We start from the raw sequence: 24,632 nt of genomic DNA, 5'->3' as shown, positions 1-24,632 counted from the left end.
ATATAAGACCAGGAGGTCTCTCTCTTGCTTTAAAACTATGAGCTGTAAGAATAAGGTAATCTTGAGCTCCTTCTGACCATTTCCCACAAAATATGGAACAAGCTCTCTACATTAGGAGAGTGACACCAACATCCAAGGAGAAAAGAGACAAAAGGATAAACAGGAACAGACACAGAGCCCTCATGTTATCAAATGAGCCATTAAAAGAAGGCTGACTAATTAAAAAAAAAAAAGCAAATCAAAACAAGTTAAGTCCATTTACTTGTAAGATGGGCTTTGGGATTAGAAATGGTGAAAGAATAAAAGGCCAGTTGACCTCACAAGCTATAAATAAGGGATTGGGCAATATTGTGAACCCTGGCATTTGTATGGTGCCTGCTGAGTGCCCAGCTGGCACTTTCTGATAACTTTTCTGTCAGGAGGTGGGAATTCCTTGTAACTCACACCAATTTATTTAACAAGTGCCCAGCTAAGACCTTGATATAGGGAGGTACTTAAATGTTTTATTGAATGGCTGTGGTCTGATAAATTCAGGAGATGGGGGACTATAATCTCCCTTGATCTGAATTCTATGTTTCTATTAATTCAGCTTAGGCATAGAGCTTTTTCTCCACCACGTCACAGAATCAACTCTAATTGACTCTGTGCTGCTTGCTGTTAAGCTGGGGCTGTGCTATCTTGTACCTCTGCAAATTACTCTTCAAGGTCCAGTCTCGGCTGTAAATTTATTCCTATTCATCTTTTAGTTTCAGCCCATCATGTTGGTCTGTCAACATGATATGGAATCCTTACTCTATTATCCAATATATGTAAGACCTATCCTTCCAGCTTTGAATTATTTGGAAATGTTACAGGTTTTCCCACTATAACTGTATCTCAGCCATTGATAAATTCAAACAAGATAATGAAAAGAGAGCCCTGCAATGTGCTGGTGGAGAAACTTCCTTTTTCCCCTTCCAAAAAAAAAAAAAAAAATTGACATTAGTAGAAGATCTTCATACACAGTTAAACACTCAGTTATAAATCAACCTATTAACTAACCCAACCTGCTTCACCCTGTTGCCTCTGGGAGATTCATAAAATATTATGCCAGCTGCCTTGCTGGGTATCAAACACTTCATGCCTCCAGGCTATTACAAAAGTACAGTAATCTGATCATAAAAGGAATCAGAGTTGGTTCAATGTGACCAGTTCTTGGCGAACCCATTCTGGTTCCCAATGATCCCAGCTTTCTTTTCCAGCATCTCATGAGCCATCTGTCTAATGATTCGATCCAGTCTGGCATTTACCATTCACTAGTGTCAAATTCACTGGCTGGTAGCATGTAAAGCAACCTTCCTCCTCCTTTGAAAACTTCAAAATCTGTCTATATCAAGTCTTCAATCACCTCTCTTTTTTCTCTTCAAGAAACAAACATTTAAAGAATGTCTACCATGTTGCTAGGTAAGGCATTTGTCATATAGAAAAAAGTAAGCAGACCGGGTTGTGCCAAAGGGCTCTCAAGGAATAGATGCATGTACCCATGTAAGTGTCATAAATATCTTGAGAAGGAGCAGATACCAGACCAAAGGGAAGGGAAAGGTTAAAAAGTAGCATCTCTGTATCCTACGTAGCAAGCAGCCGCATAGATTTTATGCTTCCAAGTTCCAACAGATTTGCACGTTGAATTTCATCTAAGCCTGCAGACTTGAGCTCATGTCTATGAACCTTGCTGGCTTCCTGCCTTCACACCTACACGGAGCCCTGACTCTTTCCCCTTTATTCTGCTTTTTTCCCACAGCAAGATCATTCTCCCTGGTAGATAAATCAGAATTCAAACAACAATCAAGTACCTCTGCTTTATCTCTCATCTTTTAAAGTGTCCCCCAAGCAGTCTTTCCTCTTTCCCCCATATGGTAGTGAAAGGCTCCTTTCAGTTGTCTTCAGGATGTTTCTGAAGCTTTGGCTCTTCTAGGTTTTAGATGAAGTAAGACAGGAGGAGAGCCTCTAGATCAGACCAACATGGGTTTGCATCCCAGATCTGCCATGTAGTAACCACACGACCTTGGGGAAGTTTCTTAGCCTCTCAGGACTTCAGTTTCCCTTTCTCTATACGGAAGAAATCATCACACCTATATCAGACGGTTGTTGTGAATATTAAATGGGAAAAGGTAACCAAACTGCTTAGCAGAGTTCCTGGTGCAGGGCAAGTACTCCACACCCAGCAGCCCACATGAAACTTTAAGTTCAGGTCCACTCTCCTGAGTTGGGGAATAAAAGTTTTTTCGTTTCTCACTTTTTCTGCTGTTTATATGTTCTTTGGATATCCGGGCTTTTCAGAGAGCTTCACCCACAAATAAAAGGTTACCTGTCAACACTCTCCCTTTTAATCTTTACTAGAACACTCTATACCAATCCCTAAGGCAGGGCAAAGATCAAGATGGGACTTACCATCCCTGGATAAGAGAGAGCCAGGCCAACATCACCCTAGCCTAACATGACCATTAACATAACCAATGGAATTATGAATAAAGAAGGAGAATCCTAGGATAACAGTTGTCAATCCCTGCCTGCTTCCCTGCTGGCCGTGGTCATCCACTCATCCCTGAGCTGCCAGCCATTAACAGGAAGCTCCACTTAGTTCTGGACCACCCAGGTCCGCCAATACTCTGCCCAAGACACCCTACTCACATGTTCCACTTTCCTTCTAACCTGTCCCCCCCCGCCTTCCCAAAACACCAGTCTCCACCCAGAATGTGGTCCTCATTGCAAGTTCCCTTATGATGGTTGGTTTTATGTGTCAACTTGGCCAGGCTCTAGTTATTCAATTAAACCCTAGTCTAGATGTTGCTGCAAAGGTATTTTGTACATATGCTTAAAATCTGCAATTGGTTAGACTTTGGGTAAAAGAGATGATCCTCAGTAATCAGGGCACAGACATAATCCAATCAGTGAACAACTTTAAGGGCAAAACTGAAGTTTATCAGAGGAAAAAGAAATCCCACCTAGGGACCCCACCATAGCTGCTGCCCAAGAGTATGCAGTCGGACAACCCTGCAGAGATTTCAGATTTGCCAGCCTCCACTGTGTGTGTGTGTGTGTGTGTGTGTGTGTGTGTGTGTGTATATGTATGTGTATATGTATATACATAGGTATATGTATATACATATATACATATACACATATATGTATATGTATATACATATGTATATGTACACATATATATGTATGTGTATATATGTAAATATATATATGTAAATATATATACATACATATATACATACATACATATATATGAAACTACTCACTTCCCAGGCTTCAGAAACTGTTGTTAGGATGGCCCTCAGCAGTGGGTGATGTATTTCAGCTGGTATTGTGACCCAGAAATGGCTGCCCCCCATTGGTTCTTCCCTGGGCTTGGCTGCAAAGCCAGAAGATGTATCAGACCCCACCAAGGGTCCAGCAAAATTCTCAGAACCAAGGAAACTGAGGACCCTCGGGGATCCTGGAGGCCCCCAGAGAGTATCTGAGACTGTCCGTGGGCCCTGAGAGCCAGAGCTATCCATGAGCCTTTAGAACTAAGATCTCCAACCTGCCAATCATAAGGATTGCCTGAGGCACCTGCTGAAGTCATGAGCTTCCTGGTGGTCTGGCCACACACTGAATCAGAACCTCTGGAGAATAATGGGCAGGTTGATAAACCGTTTGGATGAATCTCATATTCAGGCAATTTGGGGGAGCAGAAGGATTCAGTCTTGGCTCCCAAGCCATCCCCCAATTCAATAATCCCAACCAGTCTCCTGAACGTCTGAAATGTCAGTGACTACCTGGAAAGAGAGACCATGTTTTGCTGAGCTCAGGCAAGATGGTGTCCTGGAGGCCTAAGCCACTGGACAGTAGTCACCAGAATTTCAAAGTGATTTAAAGACCATCTGAGTTAGAAATGATGGGGAGGGGATGTGTAGAGCCTATTAAGAAATGTAGATTCCCAGGGCACCTGGGTGGCTCAGTCGGTTAAGCATCTAACTTCAGCTCAGGTCATGATCTCACAGTTTGTGAGGTCAAGCCCCACATCGGGCTCCATGTTGACAGCTCAGAGCCTGGAGCCCGCTTTGGAATCCGTATCTCCCTCTCTCCCTGCCCCTTCCTTGTTCTCTCTCTCTCTCTGTCAAAAATAAATAACATATTTTTCTAATTTTTAAATAAAAAAAATAAATGCATATTCCCAAGCCACAGACAAGAAACAGAATCCCTGGAAGTAAGGTCCAAGAACCTGCCTTTTGAGGAAGCTTCTCCCCGCACCACCCCCCCCCCCCCCCGCAAAGGACTCCTTTGCCCACTGACATTTGAGAACTTCCAGCTGCTGTCTGATAAGAGGGGCCATGAAGATAAACATTTAAATATTTAAATACTCCCCTGAAGATTGGGGATTGTATCAGGAAGATACTCCTTATCAAACCCACATACAGAGACCATCATCCTGATGGTCTCAGTTCTAAGTCAGAGCCCTTGAGGAAAGCCTGCTCTCTAAAGCCTGCATGGTAGACATGTAGGCAGGCTGTCGGTGATGCGTGCATCTGTGCCTGCCTTAGGGAAGCCGGGACCACCCCGGGGTGGAGCTGGGGGCTGGAATGAGACGAGGCAGTCTGCTGATTGTTCTTAGACTGCATCTCTCCTCCCTTCTATGACTGGGTTAAACCCCCAACCCTCACTACGAGTTCTCCTACAGGTTGTGCTTGATGAAAACAACCACTGAGCACCACCTCTTATATCCTGGACAGAGGCTTTGGGCTCCTGACAGGTCCTCCTGATTCCTTCCTTATCTCCTCCAATCCATTCCCCGCAATGGAGACAAAATTTTCTGAAAGGTACTTCTGAGTGTGTCACTTCCCTGCCTGGAACTGTTAATAATTTCTCCATTGCTGTAAGGATCCAATTCAAAACTCTTAGTCCACAAGAACTGTCACTATGGTGCCCACATTTATTGTACAGGCTTATCGTCTCCCACTCTCTGGGATCTTTCTCTCTTCAGAACATTTGCACATTTTGTTCTCACCTGCAACGCCCTGCCCCTGGTTCATTCTAATGCACCCTTGAAGCTCAGTTTAACTATCAACTCCCCGGCCACCTCCCTCCCTCCCCAAACCAGTTCAGGCTTCATCAGCCTCCCACTATGGCCTCTTGGTAGCACCTCTCAAAAGTGCAGTGAAATAATTATTTGCTCACTATCAGTCTCCCTCAACAGGCTGTGGGCAGCAGCACAAACAGAAATGCCACGTGTATCTTCCTCACCATTATACCTCCAGTGCCTGGCATGGGGCCTAGCACACAGTAAGTGTTCAATAAATATTTTTTAACAAGGGAAGAAAACAATATCAATTTGTTAGTAGAAAGGTTTAATAAGATGCTCTTTCCCACCCTGAATACTTGTAAGGATGGGTGGGGAGCTAAACCTCTAGACTGACATGTCCCAATTCAAGCAAACTTCTTGAACTGCCTTTGAACAGTCCACAAGTTCAAAAGGGTAACATTTGCCAAATGTATGTAATGTGGGGTTTTTTTGCTTGACAAAGGGATTCTTCACTTTACTGAAAAAAAAAAAAAAATCCCTGAAAGGCGTCTTTAAATAGTGCGTTCCCTCTGGTGCCCATAAGCCGTATTAAGAGCTCATTAATTATCTGCCAGGGAGGCTAGAACTAAGAGGCAAGTCGTAAGGATGGTTGCCAGGGGAAGAAATGATGATAAATCAGCACTTAAATGAAAGTGTAAATCATGGGGGAAGTAGGACCCGATTTACAGAAGTCGGTGATTTGTACATAGCTTATTGGAAACTTTATTACCACAAAGCACACTTGGAGGAGGCGAAAACACTGTAGACGTGGAACCAGATTGCCACCTTTGAATGGCATCCCTTTCCCCTCCTTGGTCTTCTCTGTGCAGCTCTCGAAGGTGTCTGAGCTGTCGTGCATGGAACTGGAGCGTGGTCCTATCCCTGCCAATGCTGTTCACCTGCTGTCCCATCAAACTTTCTGGGGCCCTCAGGGCTGCCCTTTCTGGGCCCCTCAGGTGGAATAAAGGTCCGTTCCACCTCCATCCAGGGTGGTTGACAACTTGGAAGAGCAGAGGGAGCTTTTTAGGCGTATCTCTGGGAAGGTGGGGGTGCCCCATCAGGAGAGAACATTTACTGAGTGGTTACTGGGTGTCAGCACTTGAGTATGGGCTTTGATATGCCCTTTATCAAAAACTGTACAAATAAACAAAGAGCACTCAGACCAGAACCAAGCAGCGCTTCCTATAGCCGGGGAGTCAGCCACCATCACTTGCATTTGGCAGAGACTCAAAGGCAGGGGAGCAGAAAACCTTTATAGTGAAAAATGGGAAGACTTTGGCCATGCTCTGATTGGAGGCTGATGGCCTGGGAATGCTATTGGGTGTGTAAATGAAGCAGGGGCATCCTATGCAATTGGGTAGGAGAGCAGATTTGACTTTGTGTGGTCTTCAATTGAAAACAGGGGCAAAATTAGGGAAGCTGGAGTCATTAATCAAGTACTAGCTGTTTGGGACCAACTGCTACAGAGGTTGTAGTAGGATTCTATTTGTGTATGTGGTCTGGCCATTACCACTGTCCATTTGTATATTCTGTCTCTCCCTAGAATTGCACCACCTCTTTAAGTCACATGATTTCACCAGAACTTTCTACAAGCAAATGTACTGGTTCTCTCCCAGGCAACAGCCAGAACTATGTTTCTGCCCATGGGACATTACCAGGTGCCTCTAGAAGTCAGCTGGCCCTGCTATTCCCTCCTTTTCCAGGGCTGGGGTCTGCACCCACTAGACGTGTTGTGTTAAGACAGTCACCTCTCACCGTCTTCTATTTGACCCCCTCCTCTACGTTTGCAGAGCCCTTGGTTTTTCCCCCTGATGGTCTAGGCTTACTGTCCTTGAGTATTGATGTATCCACTCCCACCCCCAACCCTAACTTCCTCAGGGAATTGAAGACAAGGTCAGGTCTGGGTTATCACCACAGCCTCAGAGCCCAGCACAGTACCTGGTTCACAGAAAGTGTATGAAAAATGTCTCATGAACAATTCAGTTAATGCATTGGTTTTACTGCCAGCCACTCATGACAAGGAAAGGAAAAGAAAATAATGAAAACAACAAACACAGGGCAATTACAAAAGTTCAAGAAATCTTGGAATATTCTGCAGAAGTATCCCTCATCTTCATGACACATTAATGGGCTCAATATTGGGTTTTCCCTTTTCTTGCTCCTTCTCTGACTCCCATTTCTAAGTGGTTCTAGGTAAGACTTCTTCTCTTTTCCTCTTCATATTTTCCCCAAATGCAGGGGTCTTACATTTTTCTTACATCCCCATATATGCCTATCTTAATACAGGAGATGTGGCAGGATCTCAAAAATGCATCAATAATGCGGTTTCAAAAAGGCTGGTAGTGCAAAGGAAGGGTATTTTGAACAGCTACACTCAAATTTGGCAATGGACAAGTTCAGAGAAGAGTCCATTAAGGAAAACCCCACCTTAGCCACCCTAGGCCTAGGGAAATATATTGTTTCCCTATATGATGTAAAATAACAATGAAAATGGCAACTCAGATATAACCATTGTGTGATATAGGAAGCAATGTGTGTGTTAGAGCACAGCTACCCTGAGGCTTCTGTTAGAGACATGGTGAGAAACTGCTAAGCAAAATCCCATTTCCCCACATCACAGAGTCTGTGCCTTTATAGTTGAGATTATCTAATTAAGTCAGGTAAGAGTCGCCGTCTTGGCCCATCTCAGCCAAATAATTAAAGGAAAATCAAAGCTTTGGGCCCAAAAACTTGTCAGCACTCCAACATTTATCCATTTGTAAATACAGTGACAGCCAGCACCTCTCCCATAATAAAACAGAGAGGAGATGCCATTTCCCCGCTCCCCTACCCAGTCTGTTAACTGCAGTTGTGTCTGTCTACTGTGCAATGATAATCACGACCCTGAGGCCTTACAAGATTGGGAAATGCCTTCTGAAGCATCAAACAGAGATTAAATTGTCTTGCCTGTAGTTGTAGTGTTAATTTAAATTACAATTCTTTGAAAACTGGCATTGGATTACCAGTTCTCAAAGGACGTGAAATTTTATCTAAGGGCGACGCTTTATGAACCAGAATGTGCGATTAACATGAACATCCTTTTTCTGGGTCTTCTGGATGCATGAGACTCTTTTTTTTTTTTTAAACAATTTATTGAATATAAAAACCACCATTTACTTTGGAATGGAACATTACGGTTTCCAAGCATTCCCACATATTTTCTCATCTGATACCAATGTGTCAGAAATGCAGATGAGGTAGATATGATATAGCCATAATGTCAGCACCCCACCCTTCTTCTCTTTCTCTCTTACACAAAGACTTCACAGCTGTTTTGGAGAACTTCCCTCAAGCCATTGGAGATGGCTTTGCCCAGGTGAGTAGAGAGCTAGAAGTGTCTGCTAATTTACATTCCCCCTTCCTACCCCAGTCCTCAGCCAGTCACTGAGGTGCAGGAATATGAAGGTCCAGCCCCTCTGTCTCAGACAGGACTAGAATAAACCCACACCTCAGAGTTTCCTTGTAGGATCAGCCTGGAGCTGCAAGACTTTGCCTATGATCACACCTTTGCTCTGCTTCCTCCCCTTCCTCTACTGCTCCCCACCCCCATCCTAGGCAGGGGCACTTCCTTAATAAGTCACTGGAATCTGCATGTCAGAGGCTCCTCCTGGAGAGTTTGATCTAAAACTCAGGGATAATTGTCAACCATCTACAAAATGGACCCAGAAAACTGAGTGACTAGACCAAAACCACATAAGCCAAGGCCAGAATCCAGGTCTTTACATTAACCGGCCATTCATTTGGTGTTTGTTAAGCACCTGCCACTAAGGACAAGGAACAGTAGGACAAATGCACTAAGGTGACTGCCTCCACTCAAATGCAGAGGCTGATAAAAAAAAACAGCAAGACCCAACATGGTGTTTTCAACTTGCAGGGCTTTCCAACTGAAAGGATCTTGGAATAAATGTATATTCTTTTTTTTTTTTAATTTTTTTTAAATGTTTATTTATTTTTGAGACAGAGAGAGACACAGCATGAGCAGGGAAGGGGCAGAGAGAGAACGGAGACAAAGAATGTGAAGCAGGCTCCAGGCTCTGAGCTGTTAGCACAGAGCCCAACGCAGGGCTCGAACTCACGAACTGTGAGATCATGACCTGAGCCGAAGTCGGACGCTTAACCGACTGAGCCACCCAGGCGCCCCGCAATAAATGTATATTCTTTACGTGTTTTCAGGTTGATTCTGTCAGGACCCAACTTGAAGGCAACCAAAAGATCAAGCATTTTTACGGAGCACAGCACAACACATGAGCTGTATAGAGTCTAACCAGCTACTTTCCCTGTCCATTGGGGTCCCAAGTCCAAGAACTTCTGAGGAAAGAAATAGATGGAGAGAGGTGGGAGGAGTGGGAAGGGACTTAACAGGATCCGTGCTGAAGAACTAGAGAGGAAGGAAATGGCTGGGCCACGAACAGCCTCACCCTGGGGGCGGCAGTATGCCTGCGCTTGGTTACAATCACTTCCGATGCACCCCAGAGAAAACGGCCTGGGCCCCGCAGAGCCAGCATCCTGGGAACAATGTGAGCCTGTCCTTCCTGTCTTGCCCACACAACTCCTGGCAGCAACTCTGAAGCATTACCAGGACCTGATGGCCCAGTGGTCTGAACCTGTATTCCTGAGCCGGCTCAATTCTGGTAAGACTCAGATGGGTCTGAAGCTCCTCACCTAAGTTCGCACAAACCAGTAAGAAGCAAAGCAGAGATTCAAAACAGGAATGCGTGACTCCAAAGCCCACACTTAAAGAATAACTAATGAGAAAAAGGCAAAGAGAACAATGTTCTCAGGAGCACTGAGTTTTCCCAGCAGAATAAACCACACTGATAAGTTAGGCTGAGTGGGTGCCTAAACATAAAGGGAAATGAAATTCTTGCTCAAAAATGAAAAAGCAGAATTAAGTCTTATATCACAAAGAAATAGCATAGAAAGAAGGACGAAAGCCTAAAAATGAGATGAAGCATAAAACAACATAAATGTTCTCAAACTCTACGAGATGTGTCTGCTAGGGAGGAAACGCTAATGGCAGTAGAGGCTAGAAGGGATTAGCGTGCCTTTACCTTTACCTCCATGACTTCATCGCAACCCCTCTGCAGCTCCCTATTGTAAGAAACTAGAAAGTAGACCTTGAAAAGGCAAGACAAGGGTTAAGTAGTAGTTGCTTACTGCACACCAAATCATTGCTTGGATCTGGCTTTTCCTAAGAACTACAGTAGCAAAAATAGATAAAGCAAGCATTCTTCCCCTGTATACAAACAAGGGAAAATAGGAGAACAGGAGAAATTGCAAAGAAGCCAGTCTAACCTTGTCCGGCAGAGGGTATCTTTGATTAACCTAGCCTGAGGTTAAACCCAGAAGAACACATGGCAAAGAAGAGGGAACAGCCCTGAACATATCTGGAAAATGACACCATGAAGCAACGGCGGAAGCTACAGAATATTCCTCTCCGTGGGAGACCCAACCAGGATCTAACCATTTTTCAAGCACAGAAAGTGGGTTGTCTTCCGGAAGAGCACCATGTAGGACATCACAGGGGCTCTCTTCTTTTATGTCTCCTACCCCCTAGAAATCTCTGTCCTCAGATCCAGGTAGTGTTATCTGGAATTCGTGCTTGGCTCCCTTCTGGGGCTTGAAGACCCATTTAAAATGCAAAGAGAGCCTGGGAGGGAAATAAAGCTCCATTAACTTGAAGCAGAGCCATTGAAATCTTTCCTGTGTACACACTTCCTCACTAGTGTGACCTTGGACATTTCTTGCCCATAAAAAAATATGGCATTGGTCAAACTGTCCTCTCCAGGGTTTCTCATGAAAACTCCAAGAAGATGTGGAAGCGCCTGGCACATAAATGCTCCATAACACTAACCTCTCTCTCCTAGAATTGAGAAAGAAAAGTGAGACACCAATGAAAATACTAAGAGCTTTGTAAAACAAATCATATATACACCCCCAAGATTTGAATGTTTGGGCAAAAATTTGCTTAGGGGTAGAGAATTTCAAAATCCTACACTGATCGTTGTTATTCAGATTAATTTTTTCATGATAATACATTTAACTCTCAGGGATTATGTAGATGAGGTCAAGTTCCAACTAGAAGCTGATAATTGACTGCTCTCACAGTTCAGCACCCAAGGAGATGGTTGTAGCACAAGAAAGTGGGAACTAGAGTCCCCCCATTCCTGTTGACAGTAGATCTTATGCTTCAGTCGAATCAGGATCCTACGGAGGACTTGTCAAAAAAGAAAAAAAAACAAACAAGAAAACAAAAACAAAAAACATTGCTTGAACCCGAACCTAAGCTTTCTGACTCAATAGATCAGGGGTAGAATCAAGAATCTGCTTTTCTTTTTTTTAATTTTTTTAGCGTTTATTTATTTTTGAGAGACAGAGGACAAGCGAGGGAGAGGCCGAGAGTGAGGGAAACACAGAATGTGAAGCAGGCTCCAGGCTCCAAGCTGTTGGCACAGAACCTGATGCAGGGCTCGAACTCATGAACCGTGAGATCGTGACCTGAGGGGAAGCCAGGTGTCTAACCAAACAAGCCACCCAGGCACCCAAGAATCTGCTTTTTTGACAAGTCCCCACCTCTTAGTAATACTACTGGCCCAGAGACCACACTTTTGAAAAACAATGTCCTATACCTTCGTTTGCCTTTTGAGAGATTCTCAATTTAGAGTTAACTGTGACCTTGGGTGATTCATTCCTCTCTTGGTGTCCCTCTACTTGAATTGAGACATTTGCTAGATGACCCTTAAGAGCCCTTCATGCTCTGACATTCTGTGACTTTGCAAGTCTAACCAGTTCAGTGCATTTATTGCCTAGTTCTGGGCTGGGAATGGGGGGAGACCAGGCATGCAAAAGTGATTGACAAGGACAATCTCCAGAATACAGAAGAGCAAATATTGTGTTTATTTTCCCGCTGCCCTAATTTTCTTCCATAATTTTAAGTACTCTCCTGAATTCAGTTAAGTTTGCCCTGGACTCCTGATCTTGACAGATATTTTTTAAAAATAAATAAATAAAAAGAATGAGCTGTTTGGCCAGATAAAGTTTTCCTAAAAGTCTTCCCCTGGAAGGATGCTCAGCCCCTCTGGCTGTGCTTCTGTGACTCAACAGTGACATCTGGTGGCCATCAAGGTGAGTCCTGGACCCTGGTAACACCCACACATGCTCCTATGTACATAATGGGCAAGCCTAAATTCCCATAAATAAGCCCATTTCTCAATCATCTACAGCTTACCCGTACTACCGATGAGCTAAGTTTTCTCCTGGTTGAATGCCAAAAACATTAAAGCCCCTGACTCCTATTCTAAATCTCTATTCACTGAACCATCTGAAAAGATACAATCCTTAGGAGGCTGATAACCCCACTGTGGTTGATGCAACTTAACTAATATTCATATTTAAACCATTGGTTAAAGGAACTCATCAAAGCATTTGGCAGGAAAAAAAAAAATACAGCCTAACTTTGCTTCCAACGATTTGATCTAAGCAAATAAATAAGTTATTTTCATTTCCAGTTTAACATAACAAGAATATTTTTACATGATAATTTGCTTTCAAAAATTCTAGCTGTGAACTTTAATAACAGCACATGAAGCTGCCTGTCATTTCATATTTATGTTCCAATCCCAGTTTTGACAGTTCCCATGGGCTCCAGACCTCTTGGCTACAGATATTCCAGGCCATGTTTTCATAATAACAGGCAGAAAACCTAGCCCGAGAGCCAGGAAAAAATAAAGTACCTTTAACAGGGCTCTAGACATGGAATTGGCTCACCTTTCCCCCCTTCTTGCTACAGGGCAACTTTACAACTTAAGAGTAATAGTCAACCAAACCCTCCATTCCAATCTCATTAATATATGGTCCTAGGTGCCCTTTCAAAAGCAAACAGTGTCAAGAAAGGCCCTTCTCTCACAAAGACTAGTTCATAGCAACAGCAGCTGGTATTAATTGAGTGCTTACTCTATGCTGGGCCCTGTCTCCACTGAGTCTCCATAGCATCAGTAGGGAGGTGGAGCATTTCATATCCCAGCTCACCAAGGAAGAAACTGGGGCTCAGGCAGGTGAGCGAGGGCCTTTGCCCAAGATCTCATGCTAGCATGGGTTGGGGCAAACCAAGAATCAGATCAGGTGAGCACCACCCACCTCCACCTACTCAAACCCTTCAAAGTGCATCTCTGGTGTTTTCTCCTCCTGGCCTGCTTTTCCCAACACCGCCAAACCAGCAAAAGCCCCTTCCAAGGGACAGCAATGCCTTTTGCCAGTGAAATGTCACCCACCCTGCCTTATCACTACCCCTCCACAGACTATCCTTGCTTTGAGTGGCTGATAGGAATGTCAGCATCTTCAAGGCCGGACTCCTATAGAATTTGGATGTGTAGTATCCCCACTACCTGGCACAGAGCATCACAAGCAGTTAGTAGCCAGCATGTTTTTGATGAAAGAACAAATGAATGAATGAATGGACCTTGAGAAATGCACTGCCACTCTGCAAGAGACCTCTCGGGCTGGGGAGTGGACCGTAGGAGAGGATGTGGAGGTAGAGCACTGAGAGAACACCTAAGGAATCACCAGAAAAGGAGCTCTGAGCCCAGGGCTGCCACTAAGAACTGGTGCATTCTCACCACTGAATGAGATAACCAGCTCCGTTGAGCACTGTAGCATGGAGCTGAGATGGAGAGGGCCTTTGCACACCTCTTTTTTTTTTTTTTTTTGCCCCTACTGTGGGATGTTTAGGTGATATATAGCACCCCCACTTTCCACCAGCACAGAATTTACCAACCCCCAGTGCCTCAACATTGTCTGCTTGTCTGTTCCTCTCTAGACCATGAGCTCCCTAGAGCCCAGGCTGTTGACTTCCCTCCCTGCTACATTCTGGACATCTCATACAGTGCTTGATACCCAGAAGGAGCTCAGTAAATATCCTTAAGTCACTCAGACTTTAGTTCAGCAGCAACTACAAAGCAATGATAAGGGAGAATTTTGTGGCAAATTCAGAGCAAGAGCCAGAGTTCCTCATTCTTTTACCGAAAGGGTGATGTATGTGTGTTCATATTTTGTAGATGCTAATTGTTGACAACATGATTCAGTGGCTCAACAAATTGGAACTGACACCATCAACCTGCTCAATCTATTTACCATCTTTCATCATCAATGCAAAGGACTTTGCTAACTGAGCCGAGCCAGCTTCCCTTGTGAGGCCAGCATCTTGTTTCCTATTAGCGATGAGCATTACAAGTAAATAGATTGGCTTAGCATGTTAAATTGCATCCAACAGCCCAGCAAAAATCATGAGTTAATGCAGGAAAATAAAAGTAAGGCAAGGGCAGATTCAAGACAAAGTGCATTTACTAAGCAGAAGTTTTACTAACTAGTTTCTCTGCCACCAGCCTCACTGCATCCCACTCTCCACAGAGCCCAGGGTGGTCTTTCTAAAATTCCAATCAGCTCATATCACCTCCCTGTTTAAAGTTCTTTAGTAGTTTCTGTATTCTCTCCTTATCGTGTCATCCCACACCCGCTAAGACCTGGACCTTGCCTGCTTCTGTTGCCCAAAATTTTACTCCCTTCTCCTCACTCCACAGTGTGCCCACACATACACCAACTACACTCCAAGTGTATCACAGTACCTGTGAATGACCATAGAATCTCTTCCAACAGAACCTTTGTACATGCTCACTCCCTCTTCCCCTCTTTCTGAAACTTTCTCTGCCCTTTCACCCATCTAATTCCATCAAGATTTAGCTCAACTGTTTTACTGCATACAGGGAGCCTTCCCTGATGTAGTAAGTTGAATGATGGGACCCCAAAGGGTATGTTCACATCCTAATCCCCAGAACCTGTGAATGAGGCCTTATTTGGAAAAAAGGTCTCACAGATGGATGGATTATGTGAATGGGCCCTAAATCCAATGGCAAGTGTCCTTAGAGACAGACAGAGGACAGACACGGGGAGGAGGAGAAGGGTCCAGGTGAAGGCAGAGGCAGAGGTTGGAATGATACAAAATACCACAAGTCAAGGAATGCCGACGGCCACCAGAAACCAGAAGAGACAATAAAGACCCTCCTCTAGAGCCTTCAGAGGGAGCATAATCCCCGCCAGCACCTTGATTTCAGACTTCTGGACTCTAGAACTATGAGAAAATGAATTATGTTGCTTGAAGCCCCCCAGTTTGTGGAAATCGGTTACGACAGCCCTAGGTAATTCAGACACCTGACCTCCCCTTCAGTTGCTCCCTACCCTGCATTACTCCCAACCCTGTGCATACCCCTATCTTTTCCTTCTTCATGTGGCTTTGCAATTGCTAGGTGACCTTGTTGCCTTCCACACTAGACCCTAAGGCCCCCCAAAGTAGGGATTTTATCTTCTATGACTTTCTGCCAGGTTCCAAAATCTCCTTGAAGGGAGCACGGGGCTATTAGCAGGATAAGGACAAAATGACAAAAAGTCAGACTTGCTCTTTAAAATCCTTAAACCCCCCACCACTGTCTTCTGAGAACAAGCATATCAGTTCTCTCACACCGCCTTGCTCAAGATTCTCTTGGCCCTCAACTAATTCCTCCATTTCATTGTCAGCAAAGTCATCAGCACCCACTTAGCTGGCTACCTGAATCATGTATCTACCCTCTTTTGTCAAAGGGTGACAAGCCCTTAAAATTATTCATAAATAATTTCCACAGCTTTCAAACCTGCATTCACTGTTTCAGGCTTGAGTGCATCTACTGCCTGTGGGTCCACCTTCATTGAGTAAATGGTGGGCCAACTACAGCATTTAAATGACTTTTCTCTTTTTTTCATTGCACACCACTATATAGGCATACACAATAACCCTAGGTGAAGTATTAAATGAACAAATGGAAGAATGATAAATGCACATTTATCCCAACCCCTTGCTAAATCCCATGAAGGAAACATAGAGAAACAAAGCTTAGGTGTTGACAGCAAGGAGTTTATAGTCTAGGTGAGCCTAAGAGTAATCGCTAATGTTTGCTGCCTCTCCACCAAATCTTTCTTTAGTTTTGTTTTATTTTGTTTTGTTTCTTTGATAAAATGCAATTATCTCAATATGTGCCGGGAATTTTTCAAAGAAAACTAGGTTTCACTTTACTTCGCTTTTTAAATAACATATATCAGTAATAGACTATGAGGTCCCCGTTCACAAGTCAGATGGCAGGTAGAGGTAATGATAAATCAAAGAAACAACGGGGGCACTGCTGGTGGGGATGTAAAATGGGGCAGCCACTGTGGAAAACAGTCTGGCAGCTCCTCAAAATATTAAACATAAAGTTACAATATGACCCAGCAATTCCTCTCCCAGGTATCTTCCCAAAGGAGTTGAAAACAGATGTTCAAACAAATACTTGTACACAGACATTCACAGCAGCACTACTCACAATAGCAAAAAGGTGGAAACAACCCAAATGCCCATCAACTGATGAATGGATAAACAGCTGGTGATAAATCCACAGACAGAATATTCAGCAATTAAGACGAATGAAGTACTGATCCATGCCACAACATGGATGACACTTAAAAACATCATGCTACGAAACCAGTCACAAAGTCCACACATGATGACCACATTTACATGAAATTGTCCAAAATAGGCAAATCCATAGAGTCAGAAAGTAGATTAACAGATGCCAGGTACTAGGGGTGGAGGATTGGCAGGTGGGGAGTCAGTTGGTTTGGGTGACTATAACAAAAATACCATATACTGGGTAGCTTAAACAACAGACATTGATTTCTCACAGTTCTAGCGGCTGGAGGTCCAAGATCAGGTGCCAGCCAGCATGGTCTGGTTCTTAGTGAGGACCCTCTTCCTGGTTATGTCTTCACATGACCTTCCTTGGTGTCTGCAAACACAGAGAGAGAGCAAGCTCTACTATCTTTCTCTTATAAGGACACTAATCCCATCATGGTGGTTCCACCCTCATGACCTTATCTAAACCTAATAACCTCCCAAAGGCCTCACCTCCAAAAACCATCACACTGGTAATTAGGGCTTCAATGTATGACTATGGAGGGAAAAATAAACATTCAGTCCATAATATGAAGAGCAGATTTCTAATGGGTATGAGGCTTCTTTTTAGACAGAATTGTTCCAAAATTATGGTGATGTAATGCAAAACCCTGTCAATATACTTAAATCCATTGGATTGTACCCTTTTTTTTTTAGTGTAATGGCCACATGTTACATTAGTTTCAGGTGTACAACATAGTGATTCAACAAGTGTAAACATGCTATGCTCACCAGTGCAGCTACCATCTGTCACCATACAACACTATTACTGACTATATTCCTTATGCTGTGCCTTCTATTCCTGTGACTTATTCATTCCATAACTGGAAGCCTGTATCTCCCTCTCCCCTTCACCTTGAGAAAGAAATGAGCACTGGGTGTTATATGTAAGTGATAAATCACTGGGTTCTACTCCTGAAACCAATACTACACTGTATGTTACCTAACCTGAATTTAAATAAATATTTTTTTTTTAATTTAAAAAATTTGAAAAAGGAAATACAAAGCTAGAGGTATCACAGTTCCATATCTCAAGATATACTACAAAGCTAAAGTAATCAAAACAGTATGAATTGTACACTTTGAGTTAATTGTATAGCATGTGATTTATATGCCAAGAAAACTGTTACAAAAAGAGGAAAGAAGGGAGGGAGGGAGGAAGAAAGGAGAGAAGGAAGGGAGAGAAGGAAGGGAGGGAAGGAGGGAGGAAGGAAGGAAGGAAGGGGAGGAGGGAAGGAGGGAAGGAAGGAAGGAAGGGGAGGAGGGAAGGAGGGAAGGAAAGTAAGGGAGGGAGGGAGGGAAGGAGGGAGGAAGAGAGGGAGGGAGGGAGGGAGGGAAGGAGGGAGGAAGAGAGGGAGGGAGGGAGGGAGGGGGGAAGGAAGGAAGGAAGGAAGGAAGGAAGGGAGAAAACAAGGATGGAAGTAATGAAAGACGGGATCACAACCTCAAAAATAACAGGAAATAACATATCATAGAGAAAGATGTTATCTTGTGAGATATGTGAACCCTGTGTCAACAAAACCAAGCAGCTGTAGGAGAAAACTCCGTATAAAATCCAGAACAACAACTAGAGTTCCCATCCTCTTAAAAGGTAATACATGTTTATTATGTGGCAGTGCTGTTCTAAAAGCTTTTGAACATTCAGCAAAATGATATAATATCATTTATATCACTTAAGCCTCCAGGACCCTATGCAGCAGGTAATACAATTTCTATTTGCAGATTAAAAACAAAACAAAACAAAACTGAGGCACAGAGAAGTTAAGCTGCTTGACCATGATCACTACCTGGCTAATGGTGGAAGCCAAGCGTGACCCCAAAATCCAGGGCTCAGCTGGGCACATGAGAGGCACACATACAGGAAGACGAGGAGCATAATCTGAGCACTGAGAGAGTAGCCAGGACACTCAATATCCTTGAAGCTGCCAGACAGGAAAGTGCTTCTGCAGAGAGTAAGTTGCAATCTACCTTCTTATAAACTCCACCACCCTCTGGAGACCCACAAAAGCTCTGTCTCTACTAGCAAGGGCCGATCACTGTTTGCTCTGCCTACACACTCCACCCAAACCATTCTAAGGGAATCTGCTCACCCACAGTCCTACTACTTAGAGGGCTGTGTTCATATTGCAGGACTCGCCCCTTATCCCTAGATATAACTGATTCAACCAGGCACCTCACCCAAAGGTAGCTGATGAAGATGCTCTATAAAGATGAGCTTGGACCAGTCAGATTCTTTCCGTCTCTTTCAGGAGCTGGGACTAAGACACACGAAGGAAGTTGCCAGTTGCTTCCTGTGTGGATACTAATGGTGTGAACAGGAGTAGCGAGGATGGCCAAGGGCAAATTCAGGTTACGAGGAAGCAAAACTCTCAGGAGAGAGAAGGGAACAAAGCACAAGCAGAGAGAAATGGAGATGGAGAAAGGTAGGGCAGAGCATGTACGTCTGAGAGAAGCCATCACCTAGAGACACCCATAATCCAGAACCACCCTTCAGATCCTACCCTTGAAATCTGTATCTGCCCTGTCCATGCAGTAGCCATTAGCTACTTAAATGTAAATTTAAATTGATTAAAATGGAAAAGTCAGTTTCACTGACACATTTCAAGTGCTCAGTAGTCATGTGTGGCTAACGGCTCCCATACTGGACAGCACAGATGAAGAACATTCCCGTCGTCACAGAGAATGCCACTAGACAGTGCTGTCCTGTGTCTTTCCAGTAAAGCCTTCTTGCCTTGAACAACGCTTAAGTGCAATGTAAGCATCTCTCTGTTCCTTGTAACCAAATGAATCAGCCAGAATACCCATTAGGTGACTCAACCCTTCATTCATTTAACATCGAATCTGTACTTTTGTACAAGGTATCTCATGAGTGCTAGGGATACATGTGTAAAGTGGACAGAGCCCATCCCTGGTGGAGCTTAGCTAAAAGCTTCCAAATGTTACCCAGTCATTCCCATCCCACTGAGTCTCCTCTCATTTGGGCCAAATGCAGCCCGGCCTCTCTAGCCAGGCCCTGGGTAGCAAAGATCCCAGGGTTTCTCCTCTCTGGGGCCTTCTCTGCATAAATTTCAGGCTATGAATATCCCTCTTCAAACTTACAGTCCATAATCACATATAGTATTCTGAAGATCCAGTACAGAATTCAATGGACTATTACCCCCTTGCTCCAAACACTGAATTTCCATCAGTTCAGCTGGAGAATGCATGTACTTCTAAGGAACCAGCCACACTGCACGGCTGGTTTGACCTAGTAAGCAGTCAAGTCAATAGTGTTTTAGAGTTCTTTGTAACAGAAACTGCTCTTCAGCTGGTCCACCCCAAGTTGGGTTTTTTTGTTTTTGTTTTTTTTTTTAATTTTTTTTTAACATTTATTTATTTTTGAGACAGAGAGAGACAAAGCATGAACGGGGGAGGGTCAGAGAGAGAAGAGAGGGAGACAAAGAATCTGAAACAGGCTCCAGGCTCTGAGCAGTCAGCACAGAGCCTGACTCGGGGCTTGAACTCACGGACCGTGAGATCATGACCTGAGCCGAAGTCGGACGCTTAACCGACTGAGCCACCCAGGCGCCCCCATCCCAAGTTTTATTTATGCAACTGATGTGTAAGCCAAAATGCAGATTTCCACATTTATCTTTCTTAAGTTTTATTCTCCATCTAGGTTAGCAGCAATCCACTAATTGTGCAAGGTCATTGGAGGTACTGTGTGAACCGTGGCACATGGTTAGTGCTCGTTAAAAAAGTGGCCACTGAGGGCTTCCTGGGTGGTTCAGTTGGTTGAGTGTCCACCTCTTGATTTCAGCTGAGGTAATGATCCCAGGATCATGGGATTAAGCCCCAGGTGGAGCTCCACACTGAGTGTGGAGCCTGCTTGGGATTCTCAGTCCCTCTCTCTCTCTCTCTCTCTCTCTCTCTCTGCTTGCCACCCCCACCTCTAAAATAAAAAAATTAAAACTTAAAATTAAAAAATTTTAAAGGTGGCCATTGATACTCTTAATAATTTATTTTAGCTGGATGTTTCTCTTTTTCCTCAGGGATAATGTTATAATTCAATTTAACATGTGCTACTGAGCTACCACTATAGAACACAGTGGGGCCAAGAGAGTCACAGAGGTGTAACAGACTTGGTCCCTCCTCTTCTGGAGCTCACTGTTGGATGAGGGAAGAACATAGATCTACATATCCCAAAAAGCCTGAAATGAGAAGCAAGTTATGTCAGGTATTATGATTGATGGGTAGGTAGTAGCTAAGAGCACAGACCTATATCTGAGTGACCTGGGCCTAAATTCAGCACTGTATACTAGCTTTGTGACCTTGTGCAAGTCACTTAACACTTCTGAACCTGTACAGAACCTTTACAATTCCTCATCTGTAAAATATGAATCACCATGGAACCCCCCTCATGGTGTGTGATAATGATTCAGTAAGATAACCGACATCAAACTCTAATAGTCAGGCTCTGTTCTTGATGTTTGACTGCTGACATAAGCTCACCCTCCCTCTTTCCCTGCTGCCTCACCTCTAGGCAAGCTGATAGCAAACCCAGGCACTCCCTCCTTTGGTACCCCTCAGCGAGGCCCCACCCAACAACCACAATAAAAACCCCAAATTAGTCTCCTCTCCTTGCTCTCACAAGCCATTTTCAGATCAGCTTGAGACACCTGCCCAGCTCACTCCAGAATTCTTCGTTACACAAATAATAAATCCTTTTATCCCTCTTGGTGTGTGTATTGTCATCAACCAACATCCAAACCAAATTTTGGGTGCAAGTCCATTCTGCCCCTACAGGTGGCCACAATATTAAATAGCACAATGTCTATGATATATATAAGGCTGATGTTGCCTTATTCTACCAAACTAATAAGAAAGTAATGTCCCTTCTAACAATTACACAAAATCATATTTCTCAGACTGAGTCATGCATATGACCCCAGGGCTCTTAAGATATGCCAGGGTATGTGAATCCCATGAATACAAATTCTACACTGCACACACACATATTCACACTTGATTGAGGTAACACGGCACATTAAAATTAACAGAAAAATATTATGAGGTATAAGGCAAAACGCCAAGAATGTTTTTAAGATAAAACAGGCTCCCCAAGAATTCCAGGTTTACAAAAGACACTTTACCTACAACTCTGGAATGCCCAGAGGTACTTATTTCGTCCCCTGTCCTTAGGAACTCCTGTATAGAAGTTTGAGAAACTTGGGCACCTGGGTGGCTCAGTTGGTTGAGCCTCCAACTCTCGTTTTCAGCTGAGGTCATGATCCCAGGGTCATAGGATCGAGCCCTGCACTGGGCTCCACACTGAGTGTGGAGCCTGCTTAAGATTCTCTGTCTCCCTCCCCTTGTCCCTCCCCTTTTGCCCCTCTCCTCTGCTCTCAGGCGCTCTCGCTAAAAAATAAATTAAAAAAAAAAAAAGAAATATGAGAAACTAGTAGTATATTTTAAACTGATGTCCCAGAAGCCACAATACACGGAGGAGGCTGTGTGAGCAGAATCAAGGGCCCCTTCTCCCCTGTGAGCAGACCTAGAGATGCCCGTGCAGGATAGGCCAACAGGCTCCCTTCACTGGGAGTGAGCTCCTCCTTCTCTGGCAGAGGACCTCACATCACAGGGGTGGGCTACGGCTCTGACTAGATGAAGCTGGGCGAGGATGATCATGACAGAGGCAGAACATATAAGACATGTAGGATTGCACAGGTGATCTTGGAGGTGGTAGCAGTGATGGTGTGATTCTCCTGGTCCCTGGGTTGAGTACACAAGTGTGCATATTACTGTGCTCAGGCTACCGTAACAAAATGCCATAGACTGGACATCTTGTACAACAGAAATTTATTTCTCTCAGTTCTAGAGGCTGGGAAGTCCAAGATCAAAGTGCCAGCTGACCTGGTTTCTGGTGAGAGCTCTCTTCCTGCTTGCAGACAGCCATCTTCTCACTGTGTCCTAACATGGTAGAGAGAGAGAGACAGACAGAGAGAGGGAGAGGAAGATAGAGAGGAAGAGGGGGTGGGAAAGGAAGAGGGAGAGGGTGAGGGCAGCACTCTGGGGTCTATTCCTACAAGGACACTACTATCAGATCAGGGCCCTGTCCTTACAACCTCATTTAACCTTAATTACCTCGCTTTGGCTCTATCTCCAAACACAGTCATGCTGGGGGTTAGGGCTTTAATATATGAATTCTGGGGGACACAATTCAGTCTGTAGCAGTGAAAGGGCCCTGAGGCATGCTTTAAGTGATATTTATTGAGTAGGGAGAGTAGACGTATTCTGACATCCTCAGTGATACAAACTGCTCAATGTGCTCACACCAGATAAAACTTCAAACTTTAGCAACACTTCATAGGAAAACACATTGGGAAGATAAATGCCTGAACTAAATACTGATATAAGTGATCAAGGAGAGTAATCCAGCCAATTAGACTGCAAAGCCTGCATCAGCTCTGAGGCCCTAGGACCCTGGACAGCATTACCTGCTCATGCATACATTCTTTTTACCATTCTCATAACTCTTTTGCCCAAGGAACTCCTCTAAATGCTGTGAGCATTGCAAAGAAAACAGTTATACTCTGATCCAAAAGGGGGCTATTTCCCTTATTCTATCCAATAAGAAAGGAGAGGTCCTTTCCAACAAGTATGAAATAGAGACGCAAACACGTCCTTTGTGATCCTTTCCCCCTTGCCCTACTCCATTCTCTTCAGCAAACACTGGAAGAAGTGATCAGGTCCCCCGCTAGCACTCATTACTCAGACAGAGGGGGCTATCTTCTTTCTTCTGTTCCCTGAAATATGAAAGTAAGAGATAATTGAGGTGTTTATTTCTTTTTTCTTCTCTGTTTTGTTTTGTTTTTGTTTTTGTTTTTTGGTCCATGTACAAAATATTGGTCCAAACCTGTAGTGTAGTGGTCCAGTTTTTCTGTTACCATATGTATAGCCAGTCAGAAGAGAACTCAAGGAGAGTTATAGAAGAGAGTGTGGTTCCCACCTCCTCAGGGAAAGGAATTGGACCTGATGTGGCAACAAATTCAGGTCTCTCATGCTCTCTCTGGTGCAACTACAGGGTCAGGGCTCAATCTGAGGCTTAGGTACCACAACTATCCTTAACCTAGGATTCTGATATTACAATCTCCCTGCCTCCAAACATTACTCTTGATTTTTTGGTCCTATTTCAGTAATTCTTTTATATATGTAACTTTTGTGTGTGTGTGTGTGTGTGTGTGTTATTTTTTGTTTTTTATTTATTTTTGAGAGAGAGTGCATGTGTGCATGAGCCAGGGAGGGACAGAGATTGGCAGGGGGTGGAAGCACATACAGAGGATCCAAAGCTGGCTCTGCACTGACAGCAGGGAGCCCTATGTGGGGCTCGAACTCACAAACCATGAGATTGTGACCTGAGCCAAAGTCGGACACTCAACCGAGTCACCCAGATGCACCTATACAAATAACTTTCAGTTATCATAATTGAAAGACTTAAGTGATTTTTTTGAAGAATATAAGTAAAAAGATTATTCTGTATATACATATATATGTATATGCATATAACATATATTGTATATAATAAAGAATGCTATGCTTAACAATAATGATCACTATTTACTGGGCACTTGCATGAGCCAAGTCCTCTGCTAGGTGCTTTATACACACCACTTCATTTAACCCCCTCACAATCCTGTTCCTTATTGTCAATAGAGGAAGATGATTCAACAAGAGAGCCTAACTCTAAGTCTAAGCCATAATTTCCAGGTCAGGGCCAGGAGGTTAGGTAGAAGTTGATTGCAGAGGGCAGCAAGAGATACTGAGTCCAGGAGCACTCATTGATTTAACAGATATCAAGATGGCTGCAGACGCTGGAGGAAGGTGAGAACCAGGCAGCAAGCTGGAGCTGCTGCATAGCAAGCTGCTATGGAGGTTCAGAATCTTTGGGGGATATAATGCATGGGAATCAAGGAATTCAACAACCATAGATTTAAGTGCCCAGTATTTCCTAGG

At 43.8% G+C, this 24,632-nt stretch overlaps 1 long non-coding RNA gene across 1 annotated transcript in view; it reads right to left on the bottom strand.

Moving 5' to 3' along the window:
* Positions 1-24,632, bottom strand: part of LOC145713236 (uncharacterized) — a 180,147-nt gene that overhangs the window by 96,172 nt on the left and 59,343 nt on the right. The window contains exon 2 of the long non-coding RNA XR_014136283.1: positions 16,871-16,974. This is a non-coding gene — a long non-coding RNA (uncharacterized LOC145713236). The remainder of the gene's footprint in view (positions 1-16,870; positions 16,975-24,632) is intronic.

Source organism: Panthera onca, chromosome E2, assembly GCF_046562875.1.
Source record: "Panthera onca isolate mPanOnc1 chromosome E2, mPanOnc1 haplotype 2, whole genome shotgun sequence".
NCBI classification, from domain to species: domain Eukaryota; kingdom Metazoa; phylum Chordata; class Mammalia; order Carnivora; family Felidae; genus Panthera; species Panthera onca.
This window is presented reverse-complemented; position numbering and strand designations above follow the sequence as displayed.